We start from the raw sequence: 21,102 nt of genomic DNA on the forward strand, positions 1-21,102 counted from the left end.
ACCTTTACTCCTACTAACAGAGGTATCCGGTCCTGCAAATTTCTGAGCCCTTTGAGCACTGTACAGTGTAATTGATTAGCTTCTTGACTACTCGAGTTCCCTAATTGTGAAAATGATTGCTATGTCACTTTATGCACCTCTACTTTTGTAAAGGGAAAGATAAAAAATGTGTTTAGTAATTTTCCCAGCATATGATACCAACAGCATAAGGATGCAACCCCTGTTAGTAAGTGCTGGGCCAGAAGAGAGCTGCGATTGTTCAAGTTGTCAAATGGGGCAAGTTGTAGAGAGATGGCAAAACCAGAGTTCAGACATGGCTGCAGCTTAAAGAAAACAGCAGAAAACTCACCAAGGAAGCACTTTGGGGTCTAGCTTTGTCTTCGGCTTATAGACTGTCCCTGAGTACATGCAGTTCAACTGAATTCAGGATCCAAGATGACTTGCCAATCATTTAATGTCATTACTTCCATGTTGTTGATGTTCTTGTTTTGTTTAGTTAATAGACTTTAAAAACTGTTAAGCCGTTTTAGGTTTACAGAAAAATTGAGCAGAAAGTACAGAGAGTTCCCCTCACTTCCCAACCCCAACTTCTTCAATTATTAGCATTTTGCATTAGTCTGGTACATTTGTTACAATTGATGGACCAATATTGATATGTTATTATTAACTAAAGCCCACAGTTTACGTTAGGGTTCACTGTTTGTGTTGTATATTCTATGGGTTTAGGCAAATGTAAAATGCCATGTACCCACCATTACAGTATTACGTAGAATACTTTCACTGCCCTAAAATCCTCTGTGCTCCACCCTTTCATCCCTCTCCCCAACAAACCCTGGCAAGCACTGATCTTTTTACTGTCTTCATAGTTTTGTCTTTTCCAGAATATCATAGAGTTGGAATTATACTGTATGTAGGCTTTTCAGATTGGCTTCTTTCACTAAGTAACATGCATTGAAGTTTCCTTCATGTCTTTTTGTGGCTTGATAGCTCCTTTCTCTTTAGCGCTGAATAATATTCCATTGTCTGGATGTATCACAGTTTATTTATCCATTCACCTACTGAAGGACATTTCGGTGCTTCCAAGTTTTGACAATTATGAATAAAGCTGTTATAAATTATATACCTGTGTGCAGGTTTTTGTGTGGGCATAAGTTTTCAACTCATTGGGGTAAATACCAAGGAGTGAGATTGATAGATCACATGATGACAGTATTTTAGAGTCGTCGAGCAGGTCATCAGCCTGCTAATTCCCGTCCCAGAGGGGAGCTCCATCGTACACACTGGCTAGCGAGCCGTCCCTGCGGCCCTCAGCTCCTCTTTCCTCCCTGAGTTTGCCAGGATTGTGGAAGAAGGCCCGGGGTTGCCCCAAACCCCTTCTGCTCCTGCCCATAGCAAGTGCCACTACCACCATGGGCTTCACCATCTCCTCCCTCTTCTCCCGTCTCTTCAGCAAGAAGCAGATGTGCATTTTGATGGCTGGATTGGATGCTGCTGGCAAGACGACCATTCTGTATAAACTGAAGTTAGGAGAGATAGTCACCACCATTCCTACCATTGGTTTTAATGTGAAAACAGTAGAATATAAGAACAATTGTTTCACAGTATGTGATGTTGGTGGTCAAGATAAAATTAGGCCTCTCTGGAGGCATTACTTCCAAAATACCCAGGGTCTTATTTTTGTGGTAGATAGCAATGATCGTGAAAGAATTCAGGAAGGAGAAGAAGAGCTGCAGAAAATGCTTCAGGAAGATGAGCTGCAAGATGCCATGTTTCTGCTTTTTGCAAACAAACAGGATTTGCCGAATGCTATGGCCATTAGTGAAATGACAGATAAATTAGGTCCTCAGTCTCTTCGTAACAGAACATGGTATGTTCAAGCCACTTGTGCTACACAAGGAACCGGTCTGTATGAGGGACTTGACTGGCTGTCAAATGAGCTTTCAGAACGTTAAATGAAACTGGATATCTAACCAAGGACATGTTTGATGGAATTGGTCTAGGCTTGTTACAACAAAATCAGTTTGCATCTTGGTTATTAAACAGTATCTGGGACTGGTTTGGGCAGAATATTACACCATTTAAACTTATTTTGTTGCCAATTATTGTTTACCAAGTAGAATGTTGCCATTTAGCAATAGGCTTGGTTTTAAAGAGATTCTCTTAACTTGGGAAAAAAAAGTGTCCTCTTTTAATTTTACTTTCCTTAAGCCTAAATGCCTGGACGTAGCTAATGTGACACCTTTAAATAAATCCATTTTGAATGCTTTTTTGAGCCCACAACAAATAATGTTTTAAAGTTATCCCCTTGCTACTTTACTGATACCTTTATCATTCCTGGGACAGTCTGCTGATTTAAAAAATGTAGCATTCCATTTGTATTTATTTTTCTCCCTTGCCAAAAAGACTTTTTTTTTCAAAAAGATTTTTTAATACTGCTTGTACCAGCCAGGGAAATGCTCCAAAACACTATTCAATTCTTTTGCACTGAGGAGCTTATATTTCCCCCCATTATTGATTCCTGGCTTCTATCAGCCAAGCTTACCTTGGTGTGGTTTGGATTTAATAGCTAATTAGTGCTGTGCTAGTTGCAAAGAGTTCATATTGAGATGATTTTTAATACTCAGCAGATTGTCTTCCTTTATATTGTATCTTTTTTATGTTGCATGTTGCTTTTGGTATCAGCCTGACTCTTTGCCCAGTATATGATAGTTCTGCTGATGTTTTATTGTTTATTGGTGAACATGTCTTCATTAAGAGTTTTTGGAAAACTCATCAAACTCAGTGAATAAGTTTTATTCGTAACCCATCTGGAATTATTCCTAATAAAATGATAAAACATGTAAAAAAAAAAAAGAATATTTTAGTTTTGTAAGAAACTGCCAAACTGTCTTCCAAAGTAGCTGTACCATTTTGCATTCCCACCAGCAAAGAATCAGTTTCTGTTGCTCCACATCCTTGCCAGAATTTGGTACTGTCTTCTTGGAGAATTGATCTCTTTATCATTATGTAATGCCCTTTTTATCCCAAATAACTTTCCTTTCTCTGAAGTCTGATCTGTCTGAAATTAATATGGCTATTCTTGCTTTCTTTTGATTATTGTTAGCATGGTATATTTTCCTCCATCCGTTTACTTTAAATCTATATGTGTATTTAGGGACTTCCCTGGTGGCGCAGTGGTTAAGAATCTGCCTGCCAATGCAGGGGACATGGGTTTGAGCCCTGGTCCGGGAAGATCCCACATGTCATGGAGCAACTAAGCCTGTGCACCACAGCTACTGATCCTGCACTCTAGAGCCCATGAGCCACAACTACTGAAGCCCATGTGCCTAGAGCCCACACTCCACAACAAGAGAAGCCACCGCAATGAGAAGCCCGTGCACCACAAAGAAGAGTAGCTCCCGCTCGCTGCAACTAGAGAAAGCCCGCGCGCAGCAACCAAAGACCCAACACAGCCAAAAATAAATAAATAAAATAAATTTATTAAAAAAAAAATCTATACGTGTCTTTATATTAAAACTGGGTTTCTTATAGACAACATCTAGCTGGGTCTTGTTTTTTGATGCACTCTGACAATCTGTCTTTTAATTGATGCATTTAGACCACTGACGTTCAAAGTGATCATTGATACAGTTGGATTACTATCTACCATATTTGTTACTATTTTCTATTTATTGTCCTTGTTTATTGTTCCTATTTTTGTCTTCCACTCTTTTTCTGCCTCTTGTAGTTTTAATTGAGCATTTCGTATGATTCCATTTTCTCTCCTTTCTTAGCATATTAGTTATACTTCTTTTTTAAAACTTTTTTTTTTGGTGGTACCTCTAGAGTTTGTAATACACATTTACAAGTCCATTTTCAATAACATTTTACTGCTTCGTAGGTAGTATGAGTACCTTATAATAATGAAAGGATCCTAATTTCTCCCTCCCATCCCTTGTATCATTGCCATCATTCATTTCACTTATGTATAAACATACATAAGCATATATATATAGATATATATTCAAATACATTGTTGCTATTATTTTGAACAAATTATTATTTTTAGATCAATTCAGAACAAGAAAAATAAGTTTTTATTTTATCTTCACTTACTTCTCCTTCAGTGCTCTCCCTTTCTTTATGTAAATCCATATTTCTGAACTATATTGTTTACCTATTCTCTAGAAAAACTTCTTTTAACATTTCTTGCAAGGCAGGTCTATTGGCAACAAATTCCCTTAATTTTAGTTTCTCTGAAAAAGTCTTTATTTCTCCTTCATTTCTGAAGGATAATTTTGCAGGACACAGAGTTCTAGACTGGAGATTTTTTTCTCTCAACACTTTAAATATTTTACTCCACTCAAGAATTAATATTGTTAAAGCAACTATACTCCAATAAAAATTAATAAAAAAGTCAACACTAAAAAAAAAAAAAAAAGAATTAGTATTGTTAAAATGGCCATACTACCCAAAGCAATCTACAGATTCAATGTGATCCCTATCAAATTACCAGTGACATTTTTTACAGAACTAGAACAAAATAATCCTAAAATTTATACAAACCCATAAAAGACCCAGAATTGCCAAAGCAACCCTGAGGAAAAAGAACAAAGCAGGAAACATCACCCTTCCAGACTTCAGACAATACTAGAAAGCTACAGTAATCAAAATAGCATGGTATTGGCACAAAAACAGACATACGGATAAATGGAACAGAAAAGAGAGCCCAGAAATAAACCCACAGACCTATGGACAATTAATCTTTAACAAAGGAGGCAATGGGGAAAAGACAGTCGCTCCAGTAAGTGGTGTAGGGAAAGTTGGACAGCCACGTGTAAACCAACGACGTTAGAACACACTCTCTCACCATACACAAAAATAAACTCAAAATGGCTTAAAGACTTAAATATAAGACAAGACACCACAAAACTCCTAGAAGAGAACATAGGCAAAACATTCTCTGACATAAATTGCACAAATGTTTTCTTAAGTCAGTCTCCCAAGGCAATAGAAATAAAAGCAAAAATAAACAAATGGGACCTAATCAAGCTTACAAACTATGGCACAGCAAAGGAAACCATAAAGAAAATGAAAAGACAACATACGGACTGGGAGAAAATATTTGCAAATGATGCGACTGATAAGGGCTTAATTTCAAAAATATACAAACAGCTCATACAATTCAATAGCAAAAAAAAAAAAAAAAAACCCAGTAGAAATATGGGCAGAAGATCTGAATAGACATTTCTCCAAAGAAGACACAGATGACCAATAGGCACGTGAAAATATGCTCATCATCGCTAATTATTAGAGAGATGCAAATGAAAACTACAATGAGGTATCACCTCACACTGGTCAGAATGGCCATCATTAAAAAGTCTACAAATAATAAATGCTGGAGAGGGTGTGGACAGAAGGGAACCTTCTTACACTGTTGGTGGGAATGTAAATTGGTGCAGCCACTATGAAAAACAGTATGGCGGTTCCTCAAAAAACTAAAAATAGAGTTGCCATATGATCCAGCAATTCCATTCTTGGGCATATATCCAGAGAAAACTGTAATTCAAAAAGATACATGCACCCCTATGGTCATTGCAGCACTATTTACAATAGCCAAGACATGGAAAGAACCTAAATGTCCATCGACAGATGAATGGATAAGGTAGATGTGGTATATACATACAATGGTATATTACTTGGCCATAAGAAAGAATGGAATAATGCCATTTGCAGCAACGTGGATGGACCGAGAGATTATCATACTAAGTGAAGTAAGTCAGAAATAGAAAGACAAATACCATATGATATCACTTATATGTGGAATCTAAAATACAACACAAGTGAACATATCTACAAAACAGAAACAGACTCACAGACATAGAGAACAGACTTGTGGTTGCCAAGGGAGAGGAGGGGTGGGGGAGGGAAGGATTGGCAGTTTGGGATTAGCAGATGCAAACTATTATGTATAGGATGGATAAACAGCAAGGTCCTACTGTATAGCACAGGGAACTATATTCAATATCCTGTGATAAACCATAATGGAAAAGAACACGAAAAAGAAAAAAAGTATATAACTGAGTCACTTTGCTGTACAGCAGAAATTAACACAACATTGTAAATCAATTATACTTCAATAAAATAAAAAAATGTTTTACTGCACTCTCTTAGTGCTTGCATAAGAAGTTTCTGAGGAGAAGTCTGATGTAATTCTTATCTTTGCTCCTCTGTTTGTAAGATGTTTTCCCCTCTCTGGCTTCTTTCAGGGAATTTCTTTGTCTTTGACTTTCTTTAGTTTGAAAATGATATACCTAGGTTTGGATTTTTATTCCCCAGAATTTATCTTGCTTACTGTCCTCTGAGCTTATTGGATCTGTGGTTTACAGACATTACTTTGGAGAAATTCTTAGTCATTATTGTTTCAAACATTTCTTGTTCCTTTCTCTCTTTCTTCTCCTTCTGGTATCCCCACTATTGTATGTCACACCTTTACAGTTGTCCCATAGTCCTTGGATATTCTGTTCTGGTTTTTCCCCCAGTCTTTGTTCTCTTTGCTTTTCAGTTTTGGAGCATTCTATTGATATATCTTCCAGCTCAGAAATTCTTTCCTCAGCTGTGTCCAGTCTAATAATAAGCCCATCAAAGGCATTCTTCATTTCCGTTACAGTGTTTTTGATCTCTAGCTTGATTCTTTTTTAGGATATCCATCTCTCTGCTTACATTGTCCATGTGTTCTTGCATGCTGTCTACTTTATACATCAGAGCCCTGAGCATATTAATCATAATTGTTTTAAATTCCTGGTCTGATAATTCCAACATCCCTGCCAGGACTGGTTCTGACACTTGCTCTGTCTCTTCAAATTGTGCTTTTTGCCTGTTATTATGCATTGTATTTTTTTTTCTTGATAGCTGGACATGATGTACCAGGTAGAAGGAACTGCTGAATAGAGGCCTTTAGTAATGTGGTGGGGAGGTGTGGGGGAGGGGAAGCATTCTATAGTCTTGTGATTAGGGTTCAGTCTTTCAGTGAGCGTATGCCTCTGAACTGTGAGCTTCACAAGTGTTTCTCAGTTTTTATCCCTCTTTAGGTGGGAGAGGATGGCTAGAGTGGCTGGATTTGTGTATTTCTAGCCTCCCACATGGGAGGCTAGAGCTAACTGGAGGTGGGTATTTCCCTTCCCCTAGATCACTTAGGCTCTGCTAATACTCCAGTTTTATAGACATTGTGTCTTTCTGCATCCTGTTAAAGATGACAAATGATTTTCTAATTCTTTTCTGATTCTTATAGTAAATAATATTCTACTAATCTTATGTTTTCATAAGTTCTACACATGCCCCTACTCTACACTCCATTTGATTTCAGATGACAGCAGGTGGACATGCACGGCTCACCCCATGTCTGTCTGAATCTTATAAGACGTAGCCCCTGGATCTTCTATGATGGAGTGCATGAAAAACTCTAATCTCCAGTAGGCATTGTTCCCAGGATGACTCCTGTTTCCAACTCTGCCTGCAGTGTTCTATGTGAGCAACATCTTGCAAGAGGAAAAGCACCATCACTAGCATCCTTCCTTCCCTACCTCCTGCTCTGCTGTTTTCTGGAAATTGGAATGGCAAGAGGAATGGAGACCACCAATGGCTGGCTATCATGCCTACTGACCACATTTCTCCTATTGATAGGTTTACTAGATTGAAATGTAAGAAGAGATCTTTAAATGTCTTTCACTATACATTGCATTTATTTATTTAAATAGTACTTACTGAGCACTTCCTGTGTATAAGGTCCTGTTCTAGACAATAAAAACAGAGCAGTGAGCAAGGCAGACATGGCCCTGCCCTCAGAGAGCTTACATCTCAGGGTGGGGTGGGGTGGGGTGAATATTAAACAACTGATTACATAATTAATCATTGTCATTAGAGTTGTGATTAGAGTTTCAGAGAAAACATCCAGCCCAAGGGGCAAGAGACAGGATCACTGGTGTTGGTGGTTCCAGGATGGTCTCCCTTGGAGAATTGGTGTTTGAGTTGAGCTCTGAAAGATCAGAATGAATAAACTAGGAGAGAAGGAGAGTATGAATGCTCCAGGCATAGAGAAGAACATATACCAAGGCCCTGGGGCAGGAGGGATCAAGGTGGAGTTGAGGGTATATAGAAAGTTGATGTGGCTGGAGTGAGGAGGGGAGAAACCAGAAGAGGTGAAGCCATGTTCATTGTTGCCTGGGCAGAACAGGGGCACTGTAAATGATTTTGTTTAGTGGATGAAAGAAGGCAGTCACGGCTGGTCTGTAATGAGGTTCCTAACGGTGGCTGTGGGGCTGCCCTCAGCTCCTTTTTGTCCTCACACTTTACCAGTGACTAGAGTGAGAATGCAGAAGCTGTGCCCAGTTGGTCAGGAGACAAGGGAATGGGGGAAAGTTAGAGAAGGTCTAAATGAGGGATGAGCATTTAGACCAAATGCTAAGCCACCAATGTGGCTAAGACCAAAAGGAAGAGAGACCACACTGATAGGAGGAAGCCTGGAGGTTTCATGGGGAGATAGCTGTAGAGGCAGCTCTTGAGGAGTGGGGGGGAGAAGGCACCCCAGCAAGTAGCAGGGCAGGAAGCAAGGGCTCAGAGAACAGAACAATGTGAACAAAAGCTTCACAAAAGAGAAGCTTGGGTGTGGAGGTCCTGCTGGGCTGTAGGACCAGGGTGTGCAAAGTGGGAAGGCTGGATCATGAAGTGGACGAGGCAGCATCTCAGCTGCAGTCTGACATGAATATGTCTTCAGACTACACGTGTCCCTTTCTTGGAGCCCATCAGGATGAAGCCCAGATCAGCCTTCTCTGTCCAGAGCCCTGAGGTCTACTGCTTTTCTTATTCAAGCACTGGGTAAAGGTACCTGCTTAGGACTTTGGTTTCTGGGAGGTGAAGAAAAGTGGCCAAAGCTGGGAAAGCTCCAAATCTTCAAACGCAGACTTGACATCCTACTGCTTCCCAGTGAACTTGAGAAAGAATTTGCCCCATCTCATCACTCAGATCTCAACAGATCTGAGACCTAGTGAAAACTCTGCTCTAAAGTCCTACAGAACCTGAACAAGGGAAAAGAGAAACCAGAACAGCCATGACTGCAAGCCATTAGTTTTGATAAACATTAGTTTGTTTTGACTGCAAAACATTAGTTTTGTGTCTGTGGAGCCAGGGTCCTGCATTCAACAAACATTTCCTGTGTGCCGTCTCTGTGCTACACACACCAGCTGGCATCAGCTATCTCTGCTGATGCTGAGAGATGCCCTAAACAGCACCATTTGGGACATGAGACATCCCAGAGAGCAGTCTCTCAGGAAGTGGCTTGGCTTCTCTGAGCCCCCAGGAGTCTTCGGCATCCACTCTCAGGGGAGAGGACGGCTGGGAGGGACACGTGAGGCTTTCCCCAAGACCAAGAAGCCACGAGGCCGCAACTCCCCAAGAGCAGGCAGAATTGTACAGACTTAAATGAATTAGGAGTGTAAATGGAGCGGTTTGACTTGGCTCGCACACTACAATAAAGATCTGCAAACACTCAGCTCCGTATTGAACTCGAAGCAGGGTGATTAGTTCATTATTCACTTTCCAGCCTGGAAGGGAAAACGTGTATACCCGGGGGCCAGCGTGGATGAGCACAGTCGTAAATCACGCCATTTACAAGCCTCGCAATGAGAAAAGCAGCTGGTTGGAGGGGGACGCTCTGCAGGCAGCGACAGCGGCTGGAGGACCGGCCGGTCGAGGCGGATCAGTCTGCTCCCTGGAGACGCACCAGTTGGCCAGTCATTCAGCCTTCCAGCCAAGGCAGCCAGCCTCTTGGCCACCCAGCTGGGCGATTCCTGGCCAGACCACAAGGAAACAAACTCCAATCCACCCAGGAGGAGTGCTTTTGTGACCTGAGGTAGCCTCTCCTGAAACTGGACAAAATACTAGGAATAGTGTTAGGATCTTTCCAAAAGACCTCTCTGGTTCAATTGGGATAAACCACTACCTGCTTCCCTCCCTGGGCTGTTCTGGGTCCCAGGTCCTTCTGGCCCAGCCAGAGGGCCAGGCTTGTGCCTGCTCAGCATGTTCCGACCGGGGGCCCTGGATATCACCAGCTGCTACCCATGCGTCACAGCCTTTGCCCCCCCCGCGCCCCCCCCCCCGCCCCCAGTCTCTGCTGCTTTCAGGGCAGAGCCTTTTGGGGATCAGAATTTCATTTAGAGTTGAAAGGTGCCATCCAGCACAGGACATCCTTGTCAGGTGGCTGTTTAGCCACTACTGGCATACAATGTAGCCCTTCAAGTAGACAACTCTTTCTCTTCCAAGCAAAACACCCTTAGTTTCCTTAACTGTTCCTCATATTTCAAGATTTCCAGACCTCCCATGTCCTGACATTTTGTCATAGACTAGTTCCCACTTTATGTTTCCTCTTAAATCTCCAAACCCCCAAAATGGGATGCAGCACCTCCTGTGTGTTATCGTGAGAACAACAATAATTAAGACTTATTTCTTAATGCTTTACATGTATTATCTCATTTAACTCTCACAATGACCTGGTGGTGTAGTTATTAACTCTACACCATGAGATGTAGAGGAGGCCTGTAAACTAGAGGTAAAATGGCTGGTCAGGATTCAACCCTTGGTCAGTTTGACTCCAGAGGTTGCGCTTCTAACCTTTTTGATATGCCTGCTCACTCACCCAACATCCTGGTGGGTTTATTAGCTAAGACACTAGCGACATCTGTTTCAGGGCCTGCTAAACTTGGGGGCTTTCTTCCTCAAAGCCAAGCTGAGTTTTGAGAGACTAGCCAAAACCCTTTAATCTCTATCAAATGTACCATCAAAAAACAAATAATAATAAAATAATGAAAGCATTATCCACACTGTTTTCTACTCTTCCAGAAAAGGGAGAGGGGGTCCTTATTTCTCTCATTCTTCTCTCCCAGGCCAGGTATTATGGCTCAGGATACAATCTACTTACACCTTCCTTTTACCTTATTTCGGACACAGAGGAACATGATTCTCCCTAACCTGTTTATGGCACAAAAGAGCAAGCCAACAGGGTTCCTTCACAAAAGGGTCTCTAACCAGGGATTAGGGGATAATGTTCATTCTCCCCAGGGCTCCCAGACAGACATCTTACAAAAAAGAGCTCTGGGACTCAGTCTACCTTGCTTAAAAACAATAGGTCTAATCTATTAATACCTTCCCTTCCCCTAAGAAGGGGAAAAAATGTTACATGGCCAGAACTGGGGGCCCAGGATGCAGCTGGGGATTTTGCCAAGCATTGCCCATAGCAACACTACTCATGTATTAACAAAACTTCCAGTGGATATTTACAGAGGAATATTCTGATTTTACTTCCATGTGGGCTGTATTTGACATTATTGTCAAGGAGAGAGGATGGGGGATTGGGCTGCTGCTTCTGTAAGGGTCTCTCATTCTAGGAGAAGTTGAGTGACCTGGAATGGGCATGCAGGTGGGGCCTGCAGAGCTGTTCCCTGAGAGATGGTACAAGGAGTTCAACCCCTACGTTCCTCTGGCAACCTCAAGGCAGTTAGAGTTACTCAAAGCCTGCCCATTGGGCTGGCCTTGCTCCAAACTAACGGGAATATGGAAGCAGGACACCAGCTGGTGCCTGCCAACCATCCGATGGGATCAGCATGGGATGTGGGTGGGTGAGAGCTGTCTATTTTGGGCAAGGGCATGAAGACTGAGGACAATTTGTGGAAAATTGCTTGTGGCTCAATCCCAGATGCAAATATCCACAATTACCTGAACTCGGGATGCTGTGTGTTGACGTGTGTGTTCAGATCCATCACCTGGCATGACTTTTCCAATTAGATGTTATGAAAATTAAACTGTCATGGAGTTGAATATGCTGAGGGATGTAGCACATGTCTACTATTCAAATGAAGCGAGCTCACTAAACAGGTACCAACCTGAAGGTGTGCTAATTTTCCTTCAAAGTTAAAATTTTACCCCCCAAAAGTATGTAAAAACTTCACTAAACTTCAAACCAGAGGTAAAAATATTCAAACTTGGTGTGCTTTTGAGTGGAAACTTACATATGAAATATAAAGAAAGATAAACAATAATTTAGTGAGGTGTTAATTTACACCTAGTAAAATGCACAAATCTTTAGAGTAGAGCTTTATGACTTTTTGTGTATGTATGACTTTTTGCATATGTGGCCACTTTCCAGATCAAGACATAGAACGTTTCCTTACCCCAGGAAATTCCTTTACGCTCCTTCCCAGTCAATTCCTACTCCCTGATAAGAACTGTACCAATTCTTCCACCATATTTTAATTTTTGCCTCTGCTTGAACTTCATACACATGGCATCATACCCATGCATTCCTGGCTTCTTTTGTTCAATATGTTTTTGAGATTAATCCATGTTGTTGCATGAAGTAGTAATTCATTGTATGTATATAATTGAATTTGTTTATTCTTGTGTTGATGGATACTTGTGTTATTTCCAGTGTTTGGTTATTATGAATAAAACAGGAATGAACTTTTTTGCTCATACGTGTTACACAAGTCTTTTTGTGTAAAAATACGCTGGTTTCTCTAGGGTCTATATCTAGGCATAGAATATTATTAGAATCTGCCAAATGATATACTGTAGGTTTAAAAATAACTTACAAAAATGTGACATAAAAGTAGAAGTCCCTTAAATTAGCTTACAAATTCACAAAATATTTACAATAGGAGGAATCATCCAACACTCAAAATGCTGTATAGAGACAGAGTGATTTTATTCTTAAGAGCCACAAATGTGCTCTTAAGATTTACATTTTCAGGACTTCCTTGGTGGTCCAGTGGTTAAGACTTCACCTTCCAATGCAGGGGATGCAGGTTTGATTCCTGGTCGGGGAGTTAAGATCCCACATGCCTTGCAGACAAAAAACCAAGACATAAAACAGAAGCAATATTGTGACAAATTCAGTAAAGACTTTAAAAATGGTCCGCATCCAAAGAAAAAAATCTTAAAAAAAAAAAGATATACATTTTCAACAGCCGGAACTTTAGGCAAATTGACGGTCTTAGGCAAATTGGTCCAAAGGCTCAATGTAGAGTCTTGTCAAGACAAGTCTCCCCCACTCTGTACTGGTATAATTGAATTTTTAAACAATGCAGAATTGACATTCATCCCTGTGAGATTGCATACCGGTGGGAAGTACATATATATTTATGCCCATGGATATATGGGATTAAGATGTTGAAACAAGTAGACACTTGGTGGAAGGAGGGAAAGGAATTCCTGGCCCTGTTCACAGAGCTCTGAGGGACTGATAATGGGCCATGAGCTGGCAGGATGCCCAGAGAGTTAAAACGTGGCTGAGTCAGGACAGGGGCCTAAGCCGGGAAGGTCTTGATGGAGTTCAAGTGCAGCAGTGGGCTTTGCCTGTCAATGTTGGGACCCATTTGTGGGGAGGAGCTGGGGTGTCATTAAGTTAACGAGAAGAATAAGGTAGAGGCTGACCCTGGGGATGGTGGCATAGGCAACTAGGTAACCAAGAGGGGCCCCAGCCTCAGCGGGCTGTGCAAGTTAGCATTTGTTGGAGAGGGTGAAAAGATGGCTTGAATCAGCCCTCAGCAGGCTTTGCCCTGGCTGCCGCTATTTCAACCTTCACTGCCGAACTGTCAGCAGATACGACTGCAAATTTTAAAAAATTTATAGTCTTTCACGTGTGTTCACTATCTCTTCTGCCTTAGTGTCTCCCACACTTTTGATAAAATGGACTTCTATGTCATCTTCCAAGTTATTAATAAAAAATATTAACCTGGACAGAGCCAGAACAAAGCCCACTGGAGTGCCTCCAGAGACCCCCCTCCTGGATGACAGGGATTCATTCATCAACACTTCTGCAGAGCAATTGTTCAACCAACTATAAATCTACTTCTCAGTCCCCACTGACAGGTCTCTCCCTTTGCACAAGAGAATCAGGAGGGATTTAGTAAAAGGCCTCGCAGAAATAAGACACTGAGCCTATGACATCCTCCTGAGCCACTAATCTAATAATTCATACAAAAAAGAAACCAGGTTAGACTTGTGCTTAGTGACTGCATACTCGCTCCTGGCAAAAACACTTTCTTTTTAAAGTACTTAGAAAACCACCTGTTTAATAATCCTGCCAAGATTTGTGTTGGCGTTGGTGGCACCCATCAGCCAGGTTGTAAATTTCATCTATCACCCCATTTAAAAATCAGGGCATTTTCCTTTTTTTGGCTATGCTCTCCATTTTCCAGGACATCGCAAAGATTTTACAAGTGACTCTTGTGGCTGTCTGGAAGGTCGTTTTTCTGGACCAGCTGACTTACACTCATTTAAGCAAGCTAGGTAGTGTATTTGGTCCAAGTGAACTTCTGGGGTATAAGCAGAAAGCAACTTTATTTCATCTCCATCTGTCTCTCAAAATTAATCCAGTGGGGGATATCCTTCTGCTGTTTGTGGATGAAAATTCATCAGTCCCGTGACTTTTCCGATCATTCATGATAAATGAAAGTTCTATAATCACTTTAAGTCACCAAATACAGTCTCCATTTAGATACAGAAGTCTACTCTACATAAGGAGAACTGTGAGCTTTGTTTCAAGTTAAATCTTCCTCATCAGCCTGGGCCTGCTGCAGGCAGGAAGCTTACAGCTGGTCAAACTGTGTGTTAGGCATCTTTTTTTTTTTTTTTTACCCTTTCCTCCTACTTCAGCGTGCTAACCTGGAATTCTGACTCCTCTGGGGTGGGGTGGTGCTGAGAAGTCTTGAGGGTAGGGAAGCTCTTCTCTCGTACTTTTGTAAACTAGCTCTTCACTCCCTGAGCCTGGCAAGTGCTTCAAGCCTTCTCATTCTTCAGATTTTTCAGGCAGGAGTCAGATCCCAGTTTCCTGTGTCCTGTCCTCAGCCTCTGCCTTCCAACTGCTCTCCTTTGAAGCCTCTCTCTCTGTCTCTTTCTCGTTGAAGGGGAAGTACCCACAGCAGGCAAACCATTCTCTCCAAAGACCTCTTTCTCCCAAATCCTCTCCCCTCTCTACCCCCCTGACTCTCAGTGCTCTCAGTGTGGTTTTAAGGGGTTCAAGAAAAATTCCACCAGATCAAAGACACTTATGCAATATTTGAACAGCGGCCTCCCACGGAATGCAACTTTTCTTTTCATGTTGCAGCCAAGAGTGAGGCAGAGTCCAATTTGTATATTTGGTTAAAGTCATTTCCCACTATCTGTGCGCCTATCTTGGCCTTCAGTTTCCTCCAATCTGGTTTGATGGCATTTCTCCTTGATAAGGAGACAGATGAAAATAGAAGTTAAGAACGTCTGTGTTCTCTCTGAAACCTGCCCTTGTTACCTGCCATCTTCCTCAAGCACAGAGATTTTCCTCCTTTCTGAAACATGTGCTTTTAAAAACCACAACTATCAGGCCATCCAATTAATTTATAATGAATAATAGAATGGTACATAGATCTAAATACTCACATTCTTTTTATTACTTCCTATTGGTAAAAATGAAAATAGGAGTGGGGAGGGGGGAAGCAGGGGAAAGAATCCAATATTTATTGAACACTTAATATGTGCTCATCACTTTATATTCCCCTTATTAAATAATCAAAACAGCCATGGGAGGTAAACATTATCATTCCCATCATACAGATGAAGAAACTCGGGTATTGAGAAATGAAATGACTTGCCTAAAACCTGCAGTTAGCTGGATATGTGCCTTTTCTACTATACCTCTGAATTCCACATTACTGTCGTAAGATAAATTGGTGAGTTTGGTAGAATAACAAATAGATCCAATTATTATTATTTTTTAACATCTTTATTGGAGTATAATTGCTTTATCCAGTTATTTTTATAAACAACAAAAAGCTGTCTCTTTGGTGAGGGATACAAAGAAGAAAATAAAGATCACCAGCTATGAATACCTAAAGGGTTGATATATTTCTTTTTAATATTTTACTTAGGAATATGCATGTAATCATTTTATAAAATTAAAATAATATTAGATACACAGCTCTGAATCCCAATTCTTAAACTTGCTATACTATGACCATTTCCCATTGCCAATACAATTATCTGAAAATCACTTGTAATGGCTTCATGCTAGTCCAACGTATGGGTATACAATTATTTAACCTTCTTCCCTTATTGTCAAACACTGAGGTTTTCATTTGTTACCGCTCTGGGTAACACCTTAATGTACACCATTGTGCATAAAGCTGTTTGAATTTCTGACAATTATTAGAAGTGGAGTTGCTGGATCGAAGTGTATAGACTTAGTAAAGGCTCTTGATACAACTTGCCATTATTGCTTTCTAGAAAGTTTTGTAACAGATAGGCTTATCTTAATGGACAGTGGCATCATCAAACTCCACTAGTCTAAAGACCCATTTCCACACTAGGGCCAGCCAACGAAACCAGGACATCTGTGCAGGCTGGCCAGATCATCCCCTTCTCTGGACAATGTCAGACACACAGAACAGAAGTGTTTTCTTGGCTACAGTAACCATTTTCTCAAAACTAGGACTCCGTTTGGAGGGAGTGGAAGGAGGGAGTACATTTGTATATCTGCATATTCCTAGTCAGGGTTCTCCTGGAAGGCTGTATGCTCCTTTGATCCAGCCTGCCTTGGGTTCATTGCCCTATAACACAGCCCTGCTTCAGCCGGGTGGGCCAGAAAGCCACAGGCAGGGCAGTTTTGTTTGCTTTCAGTCACATTCCGGTCACACCTTCCTGCATGTAACTCCAGGGCTCCTCCGTGGACCCAGGGCATCACTCAGGAATCCCCAGCAACACATCTTAATAAACACATCTTAAGGAGGGTTTGCTTTGCATCTATCACAGGTTGAACTGTCCTAGTTTTGCTTTCAAGTGATGACCTTTATCTAGAGCTTATTCTAAACCCTACCCATTTCCCACCCCAGAAGCACACTTTTAAGACAGAAAAGCAGGGCTTCCCTGGTGGCGCAGTGGTTGAGAGTCTGCCTGCCAATGCAGGGGACACGGGTTCGAGCCCTGGTCTGGGAGGATCCCACATGCTGCAGAGCGACTGGGCCCGTGAGCCACAACTACTGAGCCTGCGCATCTGGAACCTGTGCTCCCCAACAAGAGAGGCCACGACAGTGAGAGGCCCGCGCACCGTGATGAAGAGTGGCCCCTGCTCTCTGCAACTGGAGAGAGCCCTCGCACAGAAATGAAGACCCAACACAGCCAAATAAATAAATAAAATAAATTAAAAAAAAAAAAGACAGAAAAGCAACATTCAGCAATACGAAAGATACATTTAAATAACAGTATTTTAGTAACTTTTCCGTCTAATTTCAAAAGCAGCACAATGTTTAGGCAGAAAACTTAGAAATCCAGGAAAGAAGGAAGAGAAGGATGCGGAGTGAGCAGCACGGACTGTGGCCTGCCCGGCAGATGGGGTGTGTACAAGTCTTGGCAGACATCTGTGTGGGGTCAGCAGGGGTGATGTTCAGCTCAGCAGATGTTGGTGGACAAACAACAAAGACTGAGAATGGGTAAGAACTCTCCCACTTGATGCTCTGTAAGCCCAAGAACTTACTTCCAACGCCAGGAAGAAGGGGAGGGGGAAACTCCTGAAATGATTCAGGAGAAAATCGTAAGAGCAGTAGAATGGTGCTTGATACAGAAATTAAGTCCACTTGTAAGAAAACAAAGAACACCAGAGTCTGATTTGTATTCTCTTTCTAGCTCTCTGTGGCTTTTGATCTCCAGCTTCAGGTACACCAACCACCAGCCTCTGCTGGTACCTCGGCTGGGTTCTGCCCTGGTACCTGAGAGGGCTGGAGGGACAGAAGTAGAATCTTTCGGGCTTCCCCATGGGAGCTAGCCCTGCAAATTGCCGTGGAAACTGAAGATACTGTGATTGTTCATGCTGGGCTCAGATGGAGGTTGTTCCCAGGTAAAGGCTGGGAAAGCCACTCTTACGAAGGCTGCCAATGGCCCTCTACCTCTGAGGATTTTCTTCCCCTAATTCTCATTGGAACTGGGGGAACCAAATCTCTGAAAGCAGCAGGTGGATATAAAACAAGACAGCAAAATAAAATAAACAGCCCAATAGGGCCATGATCCTTGGCAGGAACATATCAGGAGGAAAGGAATCTGGTTTCCCTGAGCCATGATGCTGGACCTGGCTCTTTGTACCACAAGGGCTCTCAGACCCACCTGACACAGTTGCCTTTCTCTTGGGGGTCCTTATTTTTACACTCCTGCACCCTTGGCAATGTTTCAGAGGAGCCCCTGTGTAGGGCAACATCCTGTCAAGATGATGCAGTATCAGAGAGAACCACTGAGGCAGGCTCTGGAATCCCTGGAGATCACCAAGAAGAGAGCACATGTGCCAGGATTGTCATTGCTATGAGGTCTACAGTTACAAAGAACTTGAAACATCTGAAGTGCTGATCGATAGGAAACCACTTAAACAAGTTAAGGTCCAGTCATACAAAGGAGCACTATGCCATCATTAGAAAATACACAGATTTATGTAAATTAAAAGGGAACATGAATACATGAATATGTTCGTAATGTATTTTCAGTGTAAAAAGTTTTAAACAGTATGTAGAGCGTGATCTTATTTGTATATGTTATAGATAGAAAATCTCTAGTGGGATAACAATAATTTCTTTTTATACTTTTCTACATGTTTAAAATGATTATGATACACGTGCTTTGCTTTAATTTAAAAAAATCATAACCCTTTGTTGATGGAAATGTTGCTAAAACCTGTTGTGGCGGCCATGGAGGTGTGCCACTTGGATCTCCCTTCAAGAAAGAACTTGATATCATTATGAGGAGTGCAGTTAGCTGACAGCCTCTGGCTATAGTGCCTTGGGGATTCACTGGAGCTTTTGCCCCAAGCTCTAGGTGCACTTCCTGGGCAGCCCCTGGCAATGACCCAGCACGGAGGGTGTACTAATTCCCACTCTTGCTGCCCCACGTTGAAGTCCTGTTGGGTGCCCTTGGTGCTAGAGCTCCCTACTGGGCTGACAGCTTTCTCAAAGCTGCCCCAAAGTCTGAGACTCTTCCACCCAGCCATTCCTCTTTCCCTCTCCTTCCACGGGTGTTAGACTGGCATGGCAATATGAAGCTTTCCCTGCCTCCTCTTTCTCCCCCTTTATTCTTTACTCTTTACAGGTATCACTCCAAAAATCTCTATTGATGTCTGCTTCCTGGAGGACATAACACAGCGCTTCTGTGTTCCTGAACCTATAAGAAACTTGGACTTGGTTTTATATTTTTTACATAGAAATACCATCTCCCCACCCCTTGCAAGGAATTATTATCCCAGATGACCCCCAAGTGGTCTCACAAACAAAATGAAATGCCTTTTTTTTTTTTTACCAGGATTTTCTTCTTCTGATTGTCATTATCTGCAATTTTACTAAAATATTGGCTGCTGTAGGCTGATTTTCCCAGATATGAGATGGACCTTTCACTATGAACTTTCAAGTCTTATTTCAGAAAAACTTTCTTAATTTAAATATCTTTGTATTTGTTTCATTCTGTTGCTTTAGTTTTCATCTTCAGGATTTCTATTCCACATGCATTAGGTCTTCATTGCCTAATGTGTGTGCACACACCATGTTCTCTTGAATCATTTTTCACTTTCTTCATTCCTTTTTTATTTAAAAATCTTTGATCCTTTGCAACTAGTGTTCAGTCATATTTAGATTCTGTGGTGGCTTTAAAACATGGCCACAGAGAGGCATGAGAAAACATTTTAAGGTGAGGGAATTGTTCTATATCTTCACTGTGCTGGTGGTTACAAGACTATATATAATCATCCAAAGTCATCCAACGGCATGATTATAATGGATGAATTTTATTGTATGCAGATTATACTTTAATAAAGCTGAGAAAAACGGACAAAAATTCTTTGACACTCCTCCCAACAAGAGATAGAGTCTACGTCTCCTCCCTTCAATTTGGGTAGGTCTGTGACAGTGTTGACTGATAGAGCACAGTGGAAGAGATGCTATGTGACTTCCAAGGCTAGGTCAGAAAAGTCCCAGCTAGTCTGCCTTGGTCTTTGGGACATTCACTCTTGGAAACTTGAGCCGTTATGTATAAAATCTGACTACCCTGAGAAGGCTATGCAGGACAGGCCACCTGTCAGCACTCCAGCCGCCAGGCCTAGCTGAACCCGCCCTCCAGCCAGCCAAGCCCAAGTGCCAGAGATGAAACTGAAGAGGCTGTCTTGGAAGTAGACCTTCAACTCCCAGCTGTCTCAGCCTACAGCCATTCAAGTCATCCCAGCTAAGGCTAGAAGCCATGATCCCCATACAATTATTGTTTTCTTCCACTAAATTTTGGGGTAATTCATTATGTATCAGTAGATAGCTGGAACGTGTCCCTTCCATTTTAATCTTCATTTACAAAATTGTTTTTTATTTCTTATTCTTTTCTGAGTTCTGTCACTTCTCTTTTCAAACCTTTCTTTTCTCAATTACCTCATCTCTAAGTGTTTCCAAGCTTATTAGAATCTAATAGTATTAGGACTATTCTTTCATAACATAATTTTTCTTAATTTATTTTAGTTCATTTCATGTATTAGGTTACAAGGTTTATCTGTTTTGCAGGCATGTCTTTCTAGCATGCCTTCGTCATCTGCAGAGACAGTATTATGCCCCTTATTTTCTTTTCTCTTAGAGTGACTTGGTGGGGGATTGGCTCACGATCATTTTCTGTTGCTCATTTTAATGAGAGAAATTTTTGTACTTTTAGGAGGGAAAGATAGGCTAGGATAACTTTCCTAGATTCACTACCTTGGAAGTTCTCCTTCACTGTTTTCACAACATGATTAAGTCTTGTGAAAATCACTCAATCAACCTCTCTCTCTCTCTCCAAGTATTTTCTGAGCTGTGTCTCCACTGCTCTTCTCTCTCACGTCTACCTGAATCCCCTCTCTCTCTTTTTTCGTCCCTGTGATACTCAATTTAAATTCTACTCCCAGCAGGTACCCTAGAAAAAACTTTGGTTTGTTAGTTAAGAACATTCAGAAAGCCAGGACTCTTCCAGCACCTTCCACCTCCTGGGATCCTCTTGCACTCACATGCAAATTGGAGACTTTGAACTTCCTCCAGCTCTTGGCTGATGTTCTCAGGTTGGGCG

The 21,102-nt window shown here is 41.5% G+C and overlaps 1 pseudogene across 1 annotated transcript; it reads left to right on the plus strand.

Annotated features, from left to right (window-relative positions):
- The first annotated feature begins 251 nt into the window (after positions 1-251).
- On the plus strand, positions 252-8,539 carry LOC309624907 (ADP-ribosylation factor 4 pseudogene; annotated as a pseudogene). The gene has a single exon. The product of its transcript is annotated as an ADP-ribosylation factor 4 pseudogene (transcript).
- Positions 8,540-21,102: the final 12,563 nt, after the last annotated feature.

Source organism: Balaenoptera borealis (genome assembly GCF_965194805.1).
Source record: "Balaenoptera borealis genome assembly, chromosome: 3".
In the NCBI taxonomy this organism is placed as follows: Eukaryota; Metazoa; Chordata; class Mammalia; order Artiodactyla; family Balaenopteridae; genus Balaenoptera; species Balaenoptera borealis.